Here is a 19242-nt window from a genome sequence, read left to right as displayed (position 1 = left end):
GAAATGGCAGCCCAGATTATTACCAGGGCCAGAACCAGATTTCTAGCAATGGCAGGCAAAGATTTTGCTATGATCTACCTGTCTCTGAAGAAAAATTATTTAGATTGGGCATTGCAAAAATCAGATGATTTGCAAACTGCATTGCTAAATTTTTCAGGTGTTTATTCAAATCATTTCCCAAGCCACAAACTGCTGCACTCAAAATTAACTTACAGAGAGAAACCTAAAATAAGTGAGGTACCGTTGGATGCAATAGTGCTATTTACCGATGGTTCAGGAAAAATGCATAAATCAGTCATAACATGGCAGGATGCAACCACAAAAAAATGGGAATCAGATATTCAGACAGTACAAGTTTCACCTCAAATTGTGGAGTTAGCAACAGTGGTCAGAGCATTTCAATTATTTCAAGAATCTCTCAATTTGATCAGATTCAGTCTATGTGGCAAACATTGTGAAAAGGATACAAGGATCTCTTCTGAAGGAAGTTGATAACAAGAATTTGTACCATTATCTTGTGAATATGCAGAAATTATTAGAGCTAAGGGAAAATCAGTACTTTGTTTCTCATATCTGAGCACATTCTTCTCTTCGAGGGTTTTTGGCAGAAGGAAATGCCTGAACAGATAAGTTAACCATGTTATTTCAGACACCTTGCCAAACATTTTCAAGCAGGTGAAATTGAGTCATGCATTCTTTCATCAGAATGCTCAAGCACTGATGTGCACTTTTCACATTTCAAAGGAGCAAGTGAAAGCCATCATAAGTGCTTGCCCAGATTGTCAGCTGGCACAGCCTCCTGTATCTACACAGGCAGTGAACCCAAGAGGGTTAGAAAGTTTACAATTATGGCAAGCAGACATCACGAAATATCCACCTTTTGGAAGATTCAAGAATGTCCATGTGTCTGTAGACACTTTCTCAGGAGCAGTTTTTGGCTCTCTTCACGCAGCTGAAACAGCAAAACAGGCATGTAAGCATCTTTTGCAGGCATTTGCATCATTAGGTATACCTTAAGAAATTAAAACAGATAATGGGCCAACTTACAAGAATTGCACCCTTGACAAATTCCTGAGAAAATGGGGTGTTTGCCACACTACTGGCATTCCCCCATTCTTCCACAGGTCAGGCAATTATTGAAAGAACACATCGTACTTTAAAATCTATTTTATAGGCAGAAAAGAGGAGAGGCAGAAGTTACACCTCAGATGTGATTGAACAAAGCTTTGTATGTTTTAACTTTGTGAATAGCTCCTTTACAGAACCTACTGCACCAATTATCAGGCATTTCTCAAATAGTACCCAGGCAAAGCTGAAGGAGAAATCTTTGGTTTTGATCAGAAATTTGGAGTCAGGACAGATTGAAGGTCCATTTCAAATAATCACCTGGGGAAAAGGGTATGCTTGTGTCTCTATAGGGCAGGATCAAAGTGGGTTCCCACAAGGCACGTGAAACCATATCACACTGAGAAGCAAGCAGACGGAGACCCTGGAAACCAAAAAGCAAGCACACAGATGTGATCCAGCATGAAGACAGTATCTGACATCTTAAACATCAGACAACCTATATGCAAAAGTTTATGGACTGGGAACTCCATGAAGGAGGGTTGTTTAGAGATCTGGGAATTCTTAGGAAAGATAAAGTTTTCTTGGCAAAGAGAAGGGGGAGATGTTGGAGTCAGAGGCACAGAGTGTGTGCCCTTATCTCTGATACCTGACTCTGACATCCAAGAAAACACTGAATTTCGTATAACACCATGAAAACAACTGTTAAAGTTAAACAGGAAAACTGTGAGTGCGTAAATTAGACAGTTTTCTTAAGTCACTGGGTGAAAAAGTTAAAGTTTGGAGTTTAAACTAGTTTAAAGAACAGAAGACAAGATGGACGATTTAGGGTGTTGGCTTTTGTCCTTCTTTCTTCATCTTCTTCTAGAGGTTTTTGGGTAGTAGTAGGTGATTGGATAGAGAATGCTGCAGTGCAGCATACAGCTGTTGGGTCATTGGGTCACTAAGGAAAATAATTTACGTGTCTATTGTTAATTGGGTGGAAATGAGTATAAAAATAAGAGCTGTGTGTTTCGGGGCCATTTTGCGCCATTCGAGCCAACCGATGGTGGGTTGAACTTCAGCAGGAAGTCTGGGGAGGACTACCAAGTCTTTTGATAATATATTATTAAACATGAGAAACAAGAACCTAACAAGCCTTTGGAGTATTCTTCCTGACTCAGAACTACGATAAGCAAAACTCCCTGTGGAGGAGTATCCTAAGAGAACTTGGCCCAGAAGAGACTGAGATTCTGCCTCACATGTAAAGCAATTAAGGAATATGCTTTAAAAGCAATTCAGAGGAAATTTTTTCAAGCGGTGGTTCGTGAAATAAAAGATATATATATTTTCAATTCTTAGTTTCTGAGCTTTTCATTAAGGATTGAAGGTCAGATTCTTAAAACAGCACCTGTTTCCTAGATTCTGTTTACCAAATTTTATCAAATGCTTTGACCAAATTTTTCAGCTTAAAAATGGATACTTCTTAATGGTTATCCTATGAAAAATGAAATGCCATCATGGTAATTTTCATCAGAATTTTTAGAGACCATTTTTAAGAAGAAGCCTTTTGAAGAGTCACTTGTGCTTTTTGTTCTCTTTTCCAAATCTCTTCCTCAGAGGCTCAAGTTGATCTGTGGTGAGGTATCAATTAGTGCTGTTGGCAGAAACACATTGTGCATTGAAATATGAGAGCTTGCTGGGTGAGCCCTCCACCCAGGACCTGCAAATTTCATTAGCTGTGCTTCCACTCTGTATTAATATGCAGTGGCAGCTTGTCCTGTGTCACTGCATTAACAAGGTGACCTTCACAAAACCTTTCCTAATCTATTAGAGACAGAAATAATGTAAATATAATCCATTAGAAGTAATTATGTGTGTGCTTTCTCCATTACTTTGTATCACGGGAAGCTATACATAACGAGGTAATAGCACAATGCAGATAAAAATGAGGAAGTTATGGAGTGGTTGAGCATCTTGCTCTCTCTGATTGCCATTCTACGTTGTCTTCCCCAAGGCAACTGCATTATTTCTTCATTGTTATTGCAAAAGGAAGTTAGAAATACTGGGAGATAATCACCAGGAGAAATAAAAGTCAAAGAGCATGTAGGAGATAATGTGATCCTGCACAGTGTGGGGAAGGGAGGATGTGATGGCAACTCTTTTCCTGACTAGCATAACAGATGCCATTTCATGGTATGTATAGCAGACCACTGAACTGAGCTCCTGTCATTGTTCTGACAGCCACTAGGCTTTCCCTCTTCCTTCTTAAGGAAAACTTTGTGCTAAAGGTGGACAGTACCCTGTGTTTTGCCACTGAGTGTAGTTTAAAAACAAGCAGCAGGGGTTTTGTGATATCTAGTGCTTCGAAATTCAGCAAACTGCCAAAACAATGGTAATAACTGAGAACTTTGAAGGCTTTAATGTGCCAGAAGGAAATACATCTGGACAGTCATATCCAAGAGTAGCAGCTGCAGCACAGCCTTTCCGCAGTTAGGTTTCTTCTCAAAGTATGATTTCAAAATGCAACAATACAAAAATTGTATTTTTTAATGGCAAAAAAGCCTGGCCAAAAATACTTCCATCATTTCCTAGTAGCAACATATGGCCCAGGTGAAATAACAGGTACATGGTGATATGATCTGTACAAATACTTCCATTTCAGTACAGTGATATGAGGAGTAAGATACTGCTCAGCATGATAATCAGAACCTGGTCCAGAATGGATATTCACAAGCCTTTAGACTAAAGTTTCTGATTGCTGGGACAGACTAGTCTCAGGGTTCAATCTGCTGCTTTGTGCTTGGTATTTTTTATTTTCATTTAAATTGGGCATCTGAGATGTGGCAAGCAACACTTGGGCATGTTTTACAGAAAGTGCTGTTCAGACACTTTAAAAATTGTGTTTTGAAAAGAAAAACTATTTTCTGTAGAAGTACTCAAGCTTTGCATGTTTCTATGATCTTGAGCTTTTTCTCCATTGACCATGATTAAAAATGCTGCAATTCTCTGGTAGGCATGATGAAGGAAACCGGACTGATTGTGGAAAAGGATATTTCCCACCTGAGTTAAGAAAGAACAATAGGTCCAATAGTGCTCACATTTCATCTCTCTTGGAGGCTTACCCCCATGAGCTTCCTTGAGGCTATACTGGGTCATATGAGAAAGATGAAGCTCCTAGATCCCTCTTCATAACTTTGAAATCTAATCCCTCCTGTGGGAATTCAGCCCGTGCAGAGGCTGTACTCTATTCATTACTCAGTCACTACTTTTGTTTGGTAGACCAGGGGTAACATAGAAGCATAGGCTGTAGATAAAATATTATCCAATCCTCTACAAAGGATTGCCAAGAGAAATCCTAATTTCTGGAGTTGCTATAAAACACTGTGGAAGTAGTCCAAACCTGTATAACCAAATGTTAGTGGTAATCTCTGTGCAGGTGCTTTAGTACCTTGGAATGTTTTTGAAACATTTCTTCTGGTTTATTGCAGTATCTCTTCAAGAGTCTGAAATGAACTGTGTGTCACTGCACATAATCAAAAATCCCAGTTGGGGTTTTCATAAAGAAATTGCTGCAGCTGAGTCTGGGGTGAAGTGAGGCCTTTTCACTGTGATCTGCCATTTTTAAACAACTGTGTCCTTTAGATCAGTGTAAGAAAGCACTCACCATATAACCTTCATTCACACTGTTTTTCAAAAACAAATCTACATGTCTAGGACTACTAAGTTATATGTGTTCATTGTGTTAAAAATGAGAGTCTTGCACCTAGTTTAATTGGACAGCTAAGGTAGCCTATTGGTAAAATAAATCCCTATGCAGAAAAAAGATAGGTTAGCTTTTGTTCATTCTTTTGTTCTTTCATTCTTTTGTTCTTTCTTTTGTTCCTTCCTTTTTGGAGTATACTGGATTGTAGCAGCCTTTGGCAGGCATAATTTCCTTGTTTTTTTCAGAAAAAGTGGAATTTAGAGTATCTCTGAAGCTATTCTAATTTACATCAGAGAATTAGTATGTTCAGTGTGTCCCTGCAAGACTTTTTGTTAGGTCAACAATATTCCCTTTTCCCAACCTCTGGGTAAAACCTTTTTAAAAATACAACAATTTGAATATTTTGGGCTTGATCATAATGCATCTATTCTAGAAAATGTAAAATTCCTCACAAAAATAAAATAGGAAGCCCCCTCAAACATTGTTCTTTCACTTCCGTTTTTCCGACTGAAATGCTTCAAGGTCTCTGCATGAATGGATTATATTGGAGAGTTGGAAAAAGGATCTATTACCATGGTCACCCTTACTGTAAGATACAGATGGGGCCAACCCAGTTTTTGTGTTTGCAGTTCAGGTTCTGTGCTTGTACCTTCATTCACATCAGAGGGGTGATGAAACTCCGACCTCCACTCTACAGATTGTGTGCACACTTGCAAGCATCTCACAGGGGATGAGACTGTCCTCCAAACTGTTTTTCTTTGCTGTGCAAATGGCAGCTCATTTTTGCTTTCTGATCTTGTCTAAAACATCAAGGAAAGACTTGGGTTTTCAGTACCCTGTGGGTTTTGGGAATGTCTTTGAATGAACTCCACATATCAGAATTTCTTTTACTTTGGGCATCCATATTGGAGTAGATGGGGATGCGAAGGATTTTCTAACCTTAGATTTTCTAATACCTTAGATGTATTTTTAATAAAGTATGACTTTAGTTGTGCCTGCGACTTCAGCAGGTGAGATACTTGAATAAGATTTAGTAACAGAGGAGAGCTGGCTGAGTCATGGTTATAGCCCTATTAATTTTGGACAGATTATGTTATAAAACACATGGATTGCTGAGTGATTTTGTGTTTCAGCAAAGAGAAGTAGTGAAAGGAGTAAAAACCAACAGACAACATATCTGACCATATCTGCCATCCCTATTTTAATCTGTTTTTAAAACATTGTAGCACAAAACATCTACAGAATTTTCATGCCAAGTGGTTTCTCTTTTTGTCAGCATTATATTTTTAAGCACATTTTAAAATATTTTAGTCTTTGTATCATTCTGAAGAATGTCAAATGCCTCATTAGAAATTCACTATTTACATTTTTTTGTTGATGTGTGTTTTTCACCTTTTTTAATTTGCTTGTAAACAAGTATTTTTATCAACATTAGGCTGCTGTTACTGGTGTCGAGTTGCCGCTGCCTTTCCATCCATTTCTGTGCCTGCACTATTCATGGAAAATTAACTACTGAACAAGCAATTAGCCTTGGGTGTCTTCATTCCCTCTACTTGTGTAGGGCATCCAGAGAAAGAAAAACCTGCAAAGCTTGGAAAAACTTGTGTTGAAGAGATGAGCTATCCTCTCATCTTCCATAGTCTAGAAGGAGACATTGATCTGATCAGTCTCTGTCAGGCAGCTTTTCGTATAGGTATAATGGAGGCAATATACACAGTATGTTATGCTAAAGAACTGAATTTTAACTTGACTTATGCTATAGCAAAGTCTATTGTACCGTCTACTTTTATAATATTTTTACACCATTTAGTAAGTAAATGCATTAACATTATTTGATCAGCTACACAAATAGTGTTATAAAGGACCAAAAATTAAGACATCCGTGGCATATTGTAGAGCATTTAAAATTGTCCTTTAGTGTCATGTTGCAGCATTTGATTGAGAAGTATTTTTACAGCCAAATGTTGCTGAAGTTAAAGGCAGATGCAGCAGTCAGGGTCTGGAGAACACACAGAACCTGACTCTTACAACTGCTCATGTCTCTAGCTGCTGTGCTGGGAGGAGGAACCTTAAAGGCCAAAGAGCCCCTACCAGTGTAGATCTGTAACTTCTCTTACCAAATGCGTAGATACGGTGTTGTCTGCTTAACTGAGTGCAGAATTAAGAGTTTCTCATCTTGCTTCTTATTCTCAGTTTCTTGTCTGAGATCTGCCTTTGTAAAACCCCCATAGCAACCTGCTCCTTTCCTTTCACTGCTTGTTCAGTAAGGGTGAATTGAAATATACTCTGTAGACTGCAGTGCAAGTTTTGTGTTTCCTTTATACTTTCCTCCTTCCAGCTTGACCAAAATTAAAATAGAGAAGAGCCAGACAGTAACATTGTGCTCTCCCACTAGTTATCTGCCAATTCTCATCCTTCCTGCAAAGGAATGTGTAAATGGGAGCCCAGATGACTCTAAGGCTTCTCATCCTGCCCCAGCTCCTGCCGACCACCTCCTCGCAGCTGGTGTGCACACAGGTCTGCTACAGCCTCGTGCTCTCCTGCCAGGCCACTTCATTGCAAAGGGAGTCATTGCTACCTTAGAAATGGGTAAGATTTCTCTGTCATGGAGAACCCTTTGGCCTTGGAGATAAGTGTGCAGAATATTGTGCCAGTATAATACCAGCTCAGGAAATATTTTCCTAAGACAACAAACACAGCTCTAAGTTTGTGTTGCTTCTGCAGTTCTGAAGTTCTTACAATATCCTCCAATTTTTGGACTTAGAATTGTCTGGGTGTGTAAAACATCCTGGCTGGTACTTCAGTTTATTTGTGGTATAATTTAATTTATTGTTTATCTAAATGGTATTTTAAATTTCTAGGATTGGGATTGCAATTTAGGGCTGGTTTTTCATGGTCTGAAACTATTGCTTCCTAAACATTTTGGGAGGAAGAGCAAGGATATTTTCTGGCTCATTGATTCTGTGCTTGCATTATATTCAGTACTACTTTCCACAGCTAAGATATTAAATATATTTTGATTTTAAACACCTCATTAGAAATAAATGAATTGTGCACTTGGTACTAGAACTGACTCTTAGTCTGGATACAGTTGAAGAATAAAGCTGTCAGATCATGTAGAGAGATCCCTAACAGCAGTGAAAACAAATCCATTAGTGTCAAGTATGTGTGTGTTCCTATAACATCATTGCAGCACTAATTATTTCTAACATGCAGTAATAAAATTGTACCTCAGTAAGGAGATAGTCTATGGACTATATATAAAACTGTATAAATGATATATAACTATAGAAATTTAAATAACTTTGAATCAAAAGGATCTTAAGTTTAAATAAATTGAATAGATTGGCTCCATGTGTCAACAACTTACTGATTAAAGAAGCAGGCAATCTACAATGAAGAGTTAATGAAATGCTTACTATAGTAAAACTTTTTTTTTTATTGCCTGAATTCAAGAGAATGGTTACACATATTTTAGCAACATTGATTAAAATCTTTTTTTCCGCAGGATATCTCTCCTAAGTGAAAAACTTTGGCCAGAATATATTAAGTATAATCAGTGTACAGCATACTATATTGAAATTAATGTGAGGTGATGTTTCCTAAAGAAATGTTGAAGATGTAGTGTTTATATTCTCAAAATTAAGAAGCTTGTCCAGTAAAACTCTGTAAACTCAGATAATTTCAGACAGAGTCTAAGCTTTACAAAAGTGTGGAAGCAGTAATGATCATTGTCCTATTTTACAGGTGAAGAATGGTGGCAGAGGGAAGAAAACCCCACAAGACTTTTAATATCTAACTTCCAATTAAAAACACTTGTTATCTGGGAGGCTCTGTTATATATAAGCAGACAGAAGTATATGTTAATATGAAATTTGGCCTAGTTCTCAGCTGTAATTAACAAGATATCCAGAAAACCTAAATGTGAACCACAGAGGTGTTTGCTGTGCATTTAAACATCTGCAAGCACCATTCTCTTCTGCTTTTTTAGCATTCAAATGTGCTCTTTGTAATGCCCAAACATAACACAGAATGAGCAGCTATTCACCAGTACAATACCAGTATGGAGCAGCATAGCCGGAAGGTGGTATAAGAACATCATAAATGGGGTGGAGGGACAAGCTCGAAACTGCAGTCCCAGTGTTGCAGAGGCTTGTAGAAGTGTTTGAACTCTCAAATCTGCAGTTGCTCTGAATGCAGACCCATGGGCACTTTTGGATGTTGTCTCCACTCATGCGCACCCCCGTCAGAACCAGCTGCTGCCTCAGCAGCTGCTACTCTGGCCTTACAGCTTTCAGGAGGAAATGCTGGGTCAGAATCCAATTTTGACGTGATTTTACCAATATGTCTGCTTTATGAATAGCAACAGTGGATTAAATACATCAATACAATCTGCTCATTCTATTTTAATTCAACCCAAATATAATAAAATAGGTATGGAAACCATTGCTTCACTTACCAAGTTGCATTACGCAGTCACAATGTGTCAGCATGTTGCTGATCTTTTTGAGTACTCGATCAAGTATTTAGCTGTGACATAGTCTATAAAAATTGTTAATGTTCATATTTAGCTGTCATTTGTTACTGGCTTTTTGAGAACCTCCCACCTTAGCATTAGTCAATTTATTATCCAAAAATTCTTTGAACTGTCAAAATAAAAGATATACCTATAAAAAAAAAATCAATTCAAAGTACTGTTGGCAATGTATATCTAAATCTGCTCCCAAGATGGAGGAGTTTTTCTCCTTCTAAATTCAGAAAGATAGGTAATTGAAAACCTTAACCCTAAGAAAAATCCCATCAGTTTTGAACTAATAGCCCAGGTACAAATCTTCAGCCTGAATTGATTTGAAACTGTCTGATAGCAAATTTGCAAAACTGGGGGGCAAAATTCTTCAAAGCTTACAGAGCTTTGCTTGAGCTCTTGTCCAAATAATTCTGAAAAATAAAGGGTTTTGTTCCCCCCTGTGTTTTTGCATTTATCTGTAAAATATTGCTTTTGAGGTAGCTGCAAAGTGAAGACAATTATTCTGTGATGCCCTGTATTTTCTAGATGAGTGCAGGGCTAGGATTCATAGCTGTTTCATTCAATTACTGCTTTCAACAATGTTCTTACCAGGATATTGCTTTTTGGCCACTTAAGAAAACTGAATAAAATTGGATTTTATGTAAGATGAACCATAAAGGAAAAAGCCACTCCACCAGCACAGGGTTATCGGCCTTCAAAACTGTATATTTTAGCTTAACACTTGCTGTCTCATGGAAGGTCTGCTATTTAGATTTTTTTTTAGTATCAGGAAAAGAAAAAATATGAAAAATTAGCATAATCCACATACAACCTATTAAGCAGTATAGTAATTGACTTTTATATGTTTCAAAACACACATGTTGTGGTGGCTTCACATTGATTGACATTTGGGAAAAAAGTAAGAAATTATGTCATTTCCTTAAGAGAAGCTGCTCAGAACTTCCTCTGGCCTAGGCCAGTAGCTGGCTCGTTCTGAGAACTGACAACATTTTGCACCATTGAGAAATTAGATCCACCTCTGTGAGATCCACAGTTTAAAACCACAAGCTCCAGAACTCTCTCTTTGCTTCCAGCCTCAAAAGGTAGCGGAGCTTTGGTGGGGCTGGCCCCGCTCCCCTGTGGCCGGTGTGCCCTGGGGGAGGCCAGGCCGGACCCCAGCAGCTCCTGGGTGAGGGATGGAGGCTGCAGGTCCTGGCCCCAGGCTGGGCTGGACCAAGGCTGCTGACATCTCACCTACCTTATACCTCCCCCTTCCAGCAGCTGCCAGGTGAGGGAGGTGCCCAGCTCAGCCTGAAATCCAACACCGTGACTGTTGTGGCCACTGGGCAAGGTATTGACCCTTTCACTACACAAATGAGACCTGCAGACCTTGTTCCTCTCTCCAGGGAGAGAAAAGGACAAAGTGATGACAACATGAAAACACCAAGGTCAGTAAAGAAAGAGTCAATCCTCAGATGATAGGAGAATGAGGAGATGCCGAATGGGGCTGAAATATTCTTTTGGTTGGTAGGGCCATGGAGATGGACAATGACATACTGAAATATCTCCTTTAATTTATGAGGGAGTATGGGGAGATGAAGTATTCAAACTGTAGATGTGAGCAGAGGCATCCACTGATGAAGCCAAGCAGATGTTGGAGTAGCTGTGATCCCATGAGAAGCTTGAACAGAGAGAGATGAGATTCGATGAACACCCTTTGCCCCTGAGAAGAGAAGAAAACCTCTGTTCCCAGAGATGATCACAGAGAGAGATGAAAAGAACCTTTGCCTTTGAACAACTCATCCTTAAAACAATACCCCTGGAGTTCATGGCCCATGGACGCACCTCTAGGAGGACTGTGAAAATGGAAGGAATTTCATGATGCAGAACATTTTTGCCTGGGTGGCTGCTATTTGTGGAAATGAAAAGCCATGAGAAAACTGTTTCTTGTAGAGAAGTGTCCATGGTATGAGAGGAGAAAACTTCTCTCCCCACAAGGACTGATGAAAGACTATTGTATAGCTGGAACTGCGTTAATGTCCCAGGTTTTGTCTCTGTGTGGTCAGTTGGGAAATGAAAAAGTTGGGTAGGAGGAGGAAAAGTGTTCTGGAGGTTTTATTCTGATGCTTCTTATACTTGTAGTCCTGTTAATAAAGTTTCTTTATACCTTTTAAGTTTTAAGCCTGTTTTGCCCTTCTCCTAATCCATATCTCACAGCAAGAAATGAGTAAGTGCCAGTATTAAAACCCACCACACATGTGGTTCTAATTTTAGAAAAAAATGAATGTATTTGTTCTAAGCTGTGGAGGCTCTGGAGCCAAGGGCAGTAATGGTGTGGAAGGAGGCCTCTAATGTGTGAAGCTCAAGCACAGAGAGGTTTTCCCCCATATAAGAACAGAAGGTAACAAATCTTCTCCCGCAGCTCTTTGCACCACCATTTCACTGTTTCCCGGTCTTATGTACCCAGTTGGCCTGTGGGCCATCACTCCCCTTTTTACCTTCTATGTCCTTTTCCTAGAAAGTTCTCCCGTCCCTGTTTTCCCATTGGCCCCAGTTTGGTGCAATCCTCCCCCCGCTTTATCCCATTGGCTCTCCCTCTCCCTGCCCCTCCTATGCACTGCTTTGCCCTGTTCCTATTGGACCCTGGCCTGGATCCACCTCTGCAAGCCCATATATAACCCTGGATCCCTTCAGCGTGTGGCTGTAATAAACACCGCTGGAATGCTGTACGGAGACCTTTCCTGACTCTCTGCTGTTGCACATCTAACCATGGCACACTTATGAGTGTGAGTTTGATTGCAGCATGCCCAGATGCCCTTCTCCCTGGAGGCGTTTTTGGGAAGGTAGCATCACCTTACCAGCACCACCTGATGCTACACTAAGCACTATGGAATTGCTTTTGATTGGCTGAAAAAAGAATAAATATATATATTCTGCAACTACTGCTTGTAACATTAATTTCTGCTGTGGAGATTATGAACTCATTAAAATATTTTTTACTCTTACCTCTTTTTGCACATTATCAAATGGGAAACAGCTATATCAGCACTGAATCTTCTTCAGGGGAAAAATCCTAAAACTATAAAAGTTGGTGGAATTGTTTGCTGATGTCTTCAGTGAACTATGTACCTTTTTCATGCCTAATTTTTTTTAATTTTTTTTTTTATTAACTCATTCACTTCAAAATATGTGAGAGTTGGCCACATATTTAACTTACTCAACTAACAGAAAGATAGTTGAGGGTTGGGAGTTGAAGCAGCTTGTCTCTTTAGTGAGAATATTTTCCATGGCCTGAATTTCCTTTTGCCGTTTAAGGTTGTTGCTTGTTCTTCCCACAATGAACATGGAGTTAACTTGTATCTTCTTCATTGCGGTTTCATAAACACCCGTCGTCATCTGACTCCTCAAGTTTTTATTCTCCCATACAGTAAAGAAACCAAACTCTTTCAAGAAGAGGCCAGATTTTCTAGATTTCAGATGATGTGATGATCTGGGCTTTGCCCTGTTATTTCTCATCTTCCTTGAACAAGATGCTGCAAATTAGATCCAGCATTACAGCCCATGTGATGAATTCCCAGAGCCTTTAGGATTTGGTTCACGTATTTGTCTAACACCTCTACTTCTCTGTGACTTGTATCAACATGCACATTAGTAAAGTTGATTATAATTCTTTTTCACAGCAGGAGAGTTTTAATATTTTTTGTCAGCTGTAGAATAACACTATAAAATTTCTTCCTTCAGAACTGCCATCGCTATCCTGTATTTTCATAGTAGATTGAAAGTACTACTTAATCCTCACATTTATTGCACTATAATGCTTTTATTTCATACCTTTTTTTCCCCAAGAATAGAAGAAGCATTTCTTAATGCAAATAAGATTAGAGCTGAGGCATCTAAATGGCTGTTCATTAGAAAGGTTTTGTTCCTTGGGCACAATAGGCATGGGTACTGTCTGCATGAGCTATTTCTGGGCTTCGATGAATGGAAAGCAGTGTGAGACAGTTTGGTGGGTCTTAATAACTGATCAGGCAAATTCTGAATTGTGCCTGTGCCTGTATGTTTATTTTCCTCTGATAATTGTATTCCTTTAATAAGTAGCAAAATAGCTTCCTGAGTGTGAACTTATTTTCAATTTCTTGGTGTTCTGCAATACCTTTCAAGGGGCCTCTCCCCAAAACACAGCCATGAGCAGACACCTTTGATATATTTGTGTGCCCTGAACCTTGTACTGGTGCAGATGGGGATCGGTTTAGCTCAGCTATCCCTAGGCAGGGAACTGCAGCACCAAAATTAAGATTAGAGGTCCCTGAAGCTGTTATCCTGAGGGATTAGATGAGTTCATATAGCTGCAGAGTTTAGGGTTACCACATCTGTAGGTTAATAATTTTGGTTAGTTACTTAAAGGGGTGGAAAGGCTCCAGGCAGAACTGACTAAAACTGCCTTTCTTTAATGAGGTGCTATCTGGCTGCATTCAGATTTGGCAGTGTTTGACCTCATTGAATTAACCTGTACGCATGGAGTCTAGGGCTAGGAATGCATTTGCATTACTTGTTCTGCTTGTCCTAAAGGGACAAAGTCTGACAGAGGTGCTTTATGTATGTAGCAAGGTTTTCTAGCAATGATATTTGCTATAAATGAGAAGTGCTGTACCAAAAGCTGCTTTCAGCACAGTGCCTCCCAGCTAGTGCTAACAACATGTCCAATTCACTTCACACAGAGGTAAATTGACTTGATAGTAAAGTTGGATGTTATTATTAGTTTTAATTATTTAAAATTAGTCTACAAGGAAATGTCAATGGAAACAAATATCAACAAACAAAATATCTTCAGTAGATATTTGAAAATTTTCAGTAGATATTTAAAAATTTTTGCTTTTAAATCACTCTCATTGACTCTGTGAGATGTCAGTAGTTGGACAGATTTTGATTAAGTGTCACATATGATCACTATCATGAACATATTAAAATTTAGAGTTTTTACTTGCTTTAGTAAAAAATTTTTTTATACCTGTCACTAATCCAAGAAGCAGTGTATGCTGCAAGATGGATTAAATCCCTTTGATCCTGGATGTACTGTTCTAATTATTTTCTTACTCATTGTCAGCCTGTGATTTTACAGACTTGGAAAACTGAATGGAATATTAGAGAAGCACATTTGTGCTTCTCCTACACCCTGAGGGAGCCTATGCTCATATAATTGTAGTCTAATCAGTGGAAATGTCCTTACAAGCTTGGAATCAGTTTGGCCTCTTAAAGCTTGGTACCTGTGTGATGAACAAAGAACAGGAACAATGAAATACAGGAGCCTGTGTATGTGGTAAATGAGCAGATCTGAGAAGCAGTAGTTTTCTGGGCAATACACTGGAGATGAGATGTCTCTGAAAAGCCTTGTTAAGAACTCTCCTTTACTTTGTACTTAAGGCAAGATTTTTGTCTGGAGGTTTGGAACAGTTCCTGTTATGCTTAGAACTAACATTTCATTCAACTATGCAAATGGAGAGGAAATGAATAAACATTGATTAAGAATGAGAATGGGTATTTTGTGTTATATCAGGCACCCAGGAGACACTGTATGTTGCTAAAATAATTACTGTTGGCATATATGCATAGCTGAGGCACAAATGGGAGAAACTGAGGAAGCTCTAAATAGAGATTTCAGCCGTTTGCTAACAGTGTGACTCCCTCACCCTTAAGTGTTCTTTACATTCCTAATGCTAATAGATTTTTGTTCCCTATGAAAAAGCTAATGAACTATTTAAATTAATGACCTATCAGGCTGTTTTGTTTCCTCAAACAGCTATGTTATTGTTATAAAACACTTTGTCACTTTCCTAGACCTTTGTGTTTACTCTATTGAATTATTGTTTGAGAGATATTATTGAAGGATTGTAAGCTTGTAAGCTACTTGTTAAAATATTACTTCTTAGGGTTATTTTAAAGTATTTCTGTATGATATTTTTATCTACAAAAAAAAATTTATGTCTATTGTAATATTAATGGATATTAATGATGTTGCTTCACACAATTTTAGATTTGAACAATGAGAAGAATAGTGTGAGTATGCACAGCTATGTGCAGCAGCAGAGGGGCTTTTCCAGAGATACCAAACCAGTGTTTTTTTACATATTTGTTTTTCATGGATCTGATTTCTTTGCAGGGTAACCACCCTACCTTAGAGAATCAGTTCTGTACTGTTTCTATACATATCTGAAAATTCTTGTATGAAGTCATAATTAACTGTGACTTCTAATACACAGCATTTGATTTAAGCATTTGAAATAAAGTTTGCCATCTGAAAAAAGCCCTCTGATTCTTAAGTGAGGGGTTTAAGATTTTTGACATGGAATATTTCTCTTCAGGCATCTCTGCTCTTCCAAGGGTGGGGCAGCTTTTGGCCAGTGGACTTGTTAGCAATGCTTAAAAGGCTGCAGCTTGATCAGACACCTGAGGATGAAGTTTATCATCTAATCAGAGCAGCCCGTGGTCACCTGCAGGTGCATAACAAAAGGCTTGTTTCCCTTGGAACTGTGCTTGAACTGATGTGCAGATATTGCAACGTGTACATAGAGTGTTTCCTGAAAGGACAAAGCAGGAGGAGTTCTCAGGGATTTGCTGTGCTGCAGAACTTTTATCAAATATCCAGCCTGAGTCTGCCAACAGGCTTGCAGGTATGGTTAATGGCTTTAAATTTTCAAAAAACTTCAAATGCCTGTGGAAGTAGACAATAGACATCAGCCAAGAATATCCAAAAAGTATTTTGAACTCTCCCTATTTTTTCTAAATGCTGATGGGGACAGAACAGAATTTAATTTTTTTGTTAATTTGACATGGACTGTTATCTTTCAAATGTAGACTAGATGAATATTGAGCTTTTGTAATGCTTAATTAATTACTTTTTTTTTAAAAACCTGGATATTAATTTCAGTCTATGCCTCAATAAGCATATGTATACACATTTGAAATGCTGTGAATTTGAAATATGAGTCTATGAAATGTAGCAGATAAATTGGCAGTAAGAATGAAATTTATTCTTCTTTCTCAATAAGGGAATAAGAAAATCATGCGTTCAGTTTTTTATTTTATTGGAAAAATAACAGTGCAATTTTAATGCCACAGTCTGCTCAGGGGCAGCATTTTCATTTACTTATGAGACATAACTTCAATAATTTCCATATGCTGCAAGAAAACTTCTGTAAGTGATATATAATTACAATAACCTGTGACTATTTCCACAGGTGTATTTCTGTGGACAAAAGATGATCTGCGCAGTATATCCCAAAAGGAAGTAAGTGAATACATGCTCTACAGCCACAGCTATGAAATGTAAATAGAATTAAAAGTCCTGGAAAACAGGTAGGCATTGCTCAATTTTGTCGCTTGTTTATTTTAAATCTATACTTAACACTATGCTGTGTTTCACAGAGACTACCAACTTCTCTGCAGTGTTTGATGAGGCATAACTAAATCTTTCACTATCTATAACAAGAGCTTTTATCATGTAGAACCAGAGAACTTGCACAGAGGCTGACAGAACTCTCTAGTGACTGTAAACCAGTGTTTAGCTGCAGGGAAGTAGGGAACAAAGAGTCTTTTAGTGGCTTTATTGATCTCCTGAAATAGGTGGAGAGATAATGAGACAAAGCTGAGTATGGCCCGCTGTGTTCATGGGACAGGAGGAGCGAGAGGAGGTGTTGCTGGGAGGAGGGATGATGTGGCACATGTATGTGGTATCTGTTTTTCATTCATTTAGCTGATCTGGTTTGCCTTTTGTACCCCTCAGCTTCTGTGTATAAATGGGAACTGAAGGCACATGCTCTTATCCCTTTTTTTCTCTGCAATAGTGGGAATTCCAGGGTGTAATGTTCACCACACTTCTACTCTACTGCTCAGTGTGTGTAAGGAATCCTGTCTTGGAGAGGCTAACCATGGGTTTGGGAAAAACACCAGCACTTGGAGTAGCCCGGGGGTCATGAGGGAAGAAAGGACAGAGGGTGACTCTGTCCTTTGCTGTGTGAGGACATGATTGCAAAGCACTCCTTGTTCCACAGCTAAAGTCAGTACTCATTCTTCTCTTTGCTGGTTTCCAGAGTGGAATTTTAAACTGCCTGAGACTCTATTGCCACTCTGTATCAAAGCACAGAAATGCAGGAAAGACACTATGCAGGTGCAAAAAGCCAAATTAGTTCCAGCAGTCTAAAGTGCAGGAAAGTCTCATTAATTAGAAATTAATTTTGTTACAGGAAAAATTGATTCTGGATTTATTCTACTGGGGTTTTTTTGGCTTTTTTTTGTCTGACATACGACACTAACTACTGGATAAATAAAAAGGAATTAAAGTAAACTCTGCTAAATATTTCTCCTTTCAATTTGAACAATAGACGTTGTCTATTGCCAGATATTATGTAGCAAAATAACACTTATTTTTCAATCATATTTAGCATTTATTGGAGGAAATAATAAGTTTGTGTCTCTGTCTACTCATATAGATACTGTAAATTTCCCTTTCGTTTTTCCAAAAGTGAAAAAGAATTGTGGCACTTTGATTTTCAAAATATTTTCCATTTCATCTTTTAAAGAAAGATGGGTGTTTTAAGTGCATTCAGCTACAGACTCTTCTATTTCAAAGAAGGGAAAAGAACAGATACAGTACTTGGTATTTTTTTCTGACTACTCTTAACACATTGTTTTTTTCTTCCTGCTGTGGCAGTTTAAATTTATGTATGGTAGTACTGTCAATGCAGTGTCTATCCATCATATATGCCTGATAAAGGTCAGAATAGAAAAATGCCACAGCTTTAGGACAGGAGAATTAAAAACATTTGTCTGAGCTAAAGCACTGGAAAACAAGACCTAGGTTCAGTCAACTACCGTTTAACTATATATTTTGATAAAATTACTTAATTTAACTAGACACCTTGTAGGGTAAATGAGCTCTATTAAAGTAATCATAACTGATGGTTTTGCAATGCACTGAAGTGAATGAATGGACTTCAGTGTTAGTTAACCTTCACTGCACATTTCATTTTATGAATATAATTGACATTAGAGTGCATATTTTATCTCTTTGTCTTATTTATCCTCATGATTAGTGATGGCCAAGGTATGGGACTCTGTATGATGGTTTGGCATTTAAGAAAAAAAGTAGAAAACACAGAAATGAAAGTTTTGAGAGAGGCTGCTGGGAGTTTCTTCTCTGCTTGAGACCTGGTCAATAGCTGGCCATTTCTGAAAATTGACAGTATTGTTCACCACTCAAAAAGTGAGATAACTCTGTGAATACCACCTTTTAAACCTAAGCCTGGGAACTTCTAGCTCTCTTTGTTTCCGGCTTTGGAAGGTAGCAGAACTCCGGCTGGCTCCCGTTCCCCTCCCAGGCCCATGCAGGGGCTGGACTCGGCCTGCCATGGCTCCCGGGGGGGATGGAGCCTGTGGGAGCGGGGGGATGGAGCCTGTGGGAGCGGCGGGGATGGAGCCTGTGGGAGCGGCGGGGATGGAGCCTGTGGGAGCGGCGGGGATGGAGCCTGTGGGAGCGGGGGGGATGGAGCCTGTGGGAGCGGGGGGGATGGAGCCTGTGGGAGCGGGGGGGATGGAGCCTGTGGGAGCGGGGGGGATGGAGCCTGTGGGAGCGGGGGGATGGAGCCTGTGGGAGGGGGTGTTTGAAGCCTGTGGGAGCAGGGGGGATGGAGCCTGTGGGAGCGGGGGGATGGAGCCTGTGGGAGGGGGTGTTTGAAGCCTGTGGGAGCAGGGGGGATGGAGCCTGTGGGAGCGGGGAGATGGAGCCTGTGGGGGGGGCTGGGGGATGGAGCCTGTGGGAGCGGGGGGATGGAGCCTGTGGGAGCAGGGGGGATGGAGCCTGTGGGGAGGGGGGGATGGAGCCTGTGGGGATTTCCCCCTTCCCGGGGCTGGGGCCGGGCTCTGCTGCGACCCTCCCGGGAAGCCTCCGGTTCCTGTTCCAGCGGGGTGTTTGAAGCCTGTCCCAAGGGTC

The 19242-nt window shown here is 39.5% G+C and overlaps 1 long non-coding RNA gene across 1 annotated transcript; it reads left to right on the top strand.

Annotated features, from left to right (window-relative positions):
• The first annotated feature begins 11960 nt into the window (after window positions 1–11960).
• LOC147651626 (uncharacterized) lies at window positions 11961–18150 on the top strand. The gene is made up of 2 exons (XR_015273722.1): window positions 11961–15925; window positions 16493–18150. It is a non-coding gene; the product is annotated as an uncharacterized LOC147651626 (long non-coding RNA).
• The last annotated feature ends 1092 nt before the right edge of the window (window positions 18151–19242 follow it).

Source organism: Cyanistes caeruleus, chromosome 9 (assembly GCF_971803275.1).
Source record: "Cyanistes caeruleus chromosome 9, bCyaCae1.hap1.1, whole genome shotgun sequence".
NCBI lineage: Eukaryota > Metazoa > Chordata > Aves > Passeriformes > Paridae > Cyanistes > Cyanistes caeruleus.
The sequence above is the reverse complement of the archived record's forward strand: the minus strand, read 5'-3'. Positions and strand labels throughout refer to the sequence as shown.